General features: G+C 33.7%; 1 long non-coding RNA gene across 1 annotated transcript; it reads right to left on the bottom strand.

Moving 5' to 3' along the window:
- Positions 1-2140: 2140 nt before the first annotated feature.
- Positions 2141-4454, bottom strand: LOC129287636 (uncharacterized). The gene is made up of 2 exons (XR_008587764.1): positions 3796-4454; positions 2141-2455 (listed from the first exon to the last, which is right to left on the bottom strand). It is a non-coding gene; the product is annotated as an uncharacterized LOC129287636 (long non-coding RNA).
- Between the last annotated feature and the right edge of the window lie 245 nt (positions 4455-4699).

Raw genomic sequence — 4699 nt, 5'->3', positions numbered from 1 at the left:
AAGAGGTGAGAGTTCACCTGAGTAATCGAAGACGATAAAGACCATATGGTAAGATTTCCTTAGTATCCTGATAAGGTTTGGTGTTGGAAACGATTCTCCATAGTGCCTTGAAAGGTGCGGTGTTGGAGAAGATTTCCTTAGTGCCTATTAAGGTACTGTATTGGAGATGAGAGACTCCTTACTATTTTTACGATACGGGTTGGAGTCAATGACGCCCCATTATATCAGGGGAAAATCATAGTCCGTATTGTGCGTTAGAACATCTTTGGCTGAGTGTTTCTACCACTATAAGTAAGCTCAAGACTAATGAAAGTGTACATTAGTCTAAGATGAGCCTATGGTTTTGTGTCGGGGTGATTTGGAAGTTTGGTTGGTAGAGATCATGCCAGTATTTTATGTGATATGATAAAATATCTTGAGACAATATGGAATCCTTTAGGATTGATGAAAAGTCGAAAATGAAATGAGATATGTGATGTAAATATTACTTTATGAGATTTTAATGATATACTATGTTTATTTTCATATTGTTGCATGTGATAATCAATAGGAATGAGTTATTCTATTACTGAAATTTTTATCTCACCCCTGTGGTTACATGTTTACAGGACCAAGAAGTGATCAGGCCAAGAGAAGAGAGTTTGGACCGGCTTGAGTTGTGAAGCCGTGTACTCTGAGGTTGTGTAATGAATTAAACTAAAATATTTTATATATAAGTGTATATGAGTTTCCATAGGGTTGCATGCATGTATTGGACTGAGTTTTTATGAAATCAAGTTGGATTATGTGTGTATGTGTTGTTTGAAAAAAAAAGGGCTTTGATTTGGGTATGTTTGTGTTAAATTGGTTGTTTGTGTTGGTGAATCTTAAGCCAAATGACAAATTATGATGAAATGAGTAATTTGGGGGCTAAGATTGTATTGTGAATATGATTATATATTTATGAATTGAGAAATAGCCAAGTGGGCCAAGTTATGCCAAGAAATGGCATAGTATGTTAAGTTAGTGAATTGTGAAAATTGGTCGTAGAAGGGTTAGCTTTCAATATATGAGTACGATTGTGATTAATTGTGGTCAATCAAGTATATTAAATCCTTTTGGACTTGGTTGAAGGCCTAGTATGATCTAATGAGAGTAAGGGATCGATTTGAACGCTTGAGTGCGCAAAATTTTCAAAAAAAGTAACTTTTTGCACCTGAGTGTCAAAATTTTGATCAGATTGTTATATCGTGTCCAAACCTATCTCGTTAGTTAGTATATGAGCTAAGCTTTATGTGGGAACTTGAATCACTCTGATTGGATGTTGTATGAGAAATTGGCACACACCAAAAAGTTCGTCATTTTTGCTGTAAAAATGACAGCAGAAATCTGGACAAGCGTGCCGTGCCGTATGGTGACACATGCTGCGACACACAACACAGATAGGACGAGTGTGTGGCTCTATGCCACATGCCACAGTGCATTGACCGTTTGCCACGATGCACAGACTAAAATTTAGTTTTATTTGTGTGCCGAATGGCATGTAATTTGAGATAGGAATGCTGGTGGATTATGTCCACTATGTAATTGAGTAGTGTATGATTTATTTTCGCTGTGTTCTTCTCTAATTGTGTTGTGAACTAATCAATTTTATAAAACAAGTCTTTAGCTAAATCTTTTAAAATAAAATTTGATTATTGTGAATGATGTGAGATAATGGTAACACCGTAATCTTCTTCTATATTGAGTAGATATAAAAGGAGGTTACATGTGCTGCAGTGTACATTCTAAATTTTGCAACTTTCATTTGACAGCACAAATGACAAACTTGTGGCATTCGTCATTTTCACATATGACGTTTGATCAGAGTGATACAAGCGCACACACAAAGCTTAGCTTATAAGCTAACTAATGGGACAAATCTAATGGTCAAATCAAAATTTAGACTCTCGAGTGCCAAAAGTCACTTTTTATAAAAAGTTAGCACACTCATGCACTCAAATTGATCCTGTAATCTCATTAGACCATTTTAGGCTTTGAACCAAGTCCAAAAAGACCTATTACATCTAATTTTCCACAATATATCACATATATACACATGTATCAAAATTTTGCTATTCAACACCCATTTCCACAAAATACAAACATTTGACAACTTGGCCAAAAACTTTTCTTTGGCCATTTTTACCACAATGTTACCACAAATCACCACTTTACATATTCACAACGTATATATATAACTAAATTTTAGCCCTTGTTAATTATTTCACCACATTCTTACATATATAGGCTAAGATACATAAAATCACAACTTTCCCACAATTTACAATTCAAAGCATGCATGCATGTCTTATGGCAACTTATATATACTACATCATATTAAGGTAATTCATTACACCAACTCATGAGTTTCCATAGCCACAGCACCATTATGCCAGTCCAGACTCTTTTGTCTTGTCCGACTTACTGCTTTGTCCTATAAAAATTTAACATGGGGCGAAATAATAATCTCAGTAACAAAGTAACTCTCTACTATCAACTATCACATGCAACTATATGAAAGTGTAGCATAATATATAATTGAACATAGCATATAATATATGTTTCACTTCAAATCTCATCAATATATAACATTTTACCACTTTTAAATTATATTCAACACAATTCACTGCTTTTTACTACTTTTTTAGCATATAGTATGATCACTCCTGATTGAACCTCTAAATTGCCCCGACTTGAAATTATAGGCTCACCTTAGACTAATATACACACTTATTGGTCCTGAGCTCACCTTCATTGGTAGAATCACCTTGCCAAAGGTGCTCTATCTCACTTCTGAACTATGGTTTTCACTAATATACACAAAGGGGTGTTGTTGACTTCAACACTGCATCATATTAATACTAAGGAGTCTAAATCTCTAACATCACACCTTAATAAATACTAAGGAGATAATCTCTAATACCATACCTTGATAGATACTAAAGAAATATAATTCTCCAACACTGTACCCGCTGGGCACTAAGGAGAATAATTCCATATGGTCTTTTTCTAAATCTCCATACTACGGGTAAACTCTCACCCCTATGATCATACTTTCTTAACCAATTATAGGTTCCCAATTACTATTATACACATATGTCTATATATATGCATACGTATATAAAACTACATAATTCTACTTCTTTATCTATCCAAAGTTTATTTTCATGCCATAATCATGCAATAACACAAAAAATGCTCATTCTAAAGTAGTTTCATGTAGTATACTTACATACAATTACAACAAATAGCCAAACAAATGAAGTTATTTGGTTACCTCAATTCTTTTATCACTAGAAAGGTTACCCATAGATTCTCTCAACCACTAAGTTGTCTCTACAAGCCCCCTTTTCTAAACTTACTCACAAAATATGCCAATCTACAAACAATTGACATTATTAGTCAATTGACTTAATTGACCAAAACTACTAAATGTTGATTAAAGTTACATTTAGTCATTCATTCTTTTCACTTAGCCAATCTAAGTTCATTACCATTCAATTACTACTTTACATTACTTCAAATGATCCCATTTCATTTAAACACCATTTCCACCCCTATTTCCATTGAATTAGGGCCAAAATTGATCTTATGGATTTAAAGCTCTATCATTCAACTTTAAATTAGTCACAAAGCTCTAATTTAACTCTCAAGAATGTTTTTATTACTATAGGGTAAGAAACAAACCCTTTAAATTTCCCTAATTCAATTTTTTTGTAACTCATATTAAGAGAAATTATATAGCATTGGAGGTAAGGATTGTACGAAGCTTACATGATAAGTTACTGATCGAAAGTTCCTTCCAAGCTCCTAATTTATCTTGCCCTAGTAGACTTTGATCTCTTCTCTTCTCCTTCTTATGTTTACTCCCTTTTTCCTCTCTGAATATCGATCCAAATCACAACTTAAGAGTTTATTTTCTAGATCACATGCCATAATGCATGATACGGTGAGGAGAATCCTCACCCCAACACATGCTTTGCTTTAAGACCAGTTCTTCCACCTATATCTATCCATTTAACTTCCCAATAAGTCAACTCATTAAGCAATCATCCAAACCTCTAATCATTTACTAATTATTGATTTACCCCTAATTAATAGCTAATTATAGGATTATGAAGTTAGGATGTTACACGCTTGAATCATTCCAATTGGACATTAGATGTAGAATTGGCGCGCAGTAAAAGTTCACTCTTGTGAATTGTGATTTGACAGCAAAATTGTTGTCATATGCACTACAGTGCATTATGTGTGTTATGCCGCAATGCATGGCATAGAGAAGGGAGCTCGTGGCACTGTACCACATGCTGCGACCTATGGTGGTACATGTTATAGTGCATGGCACGTTTTTTGAAAAAATAATTGTGTTTCTTTAAGTCATGAATTTACTTTTACATTTTCATTAGCCTTTTTATTTGAACATACTTTCTCTGAAGTCAGGATCCCATGTTTTGAAAATAAATTAAGGGCTACTTCTATGATATTGTGTTGTTATTATATGGTAATATATATTTGTGGATTGGTAAAGTCTGGATTATTTGAGGGACTTTATTATTTAGTATCAATTTTCTTTGGTTTTAGTCTCTTTGTGCATTACATCCCCATTAGTTGGCAACTTTTATACATTCATTATTATCTTTATGGCCTCTTATTACCTATTAACTTTTCTTTTTTGACT

This window comes from Prosopis cineraria, unplaced genomic scaffold, assembly GCF_029017545.1.
Source record: "Prosopis cineraria cultivar Desert tree isolate PC_DT_omini unplaced genomic scaffold, ASM2901754v1 PC12, whole genome shotgun sequence".
NCBI classification, from domain to species: Eukaryota; Viridiplantae; Streptophyta; class Magnoliopsida; order Fabales; family Fabaceae; genus Prosopis; species Prosopis cineraria.
Note: the sequence above shows the minus strand (reverse complement) of the source record. Positions and strands in the feature narration are given on the sequence as shown.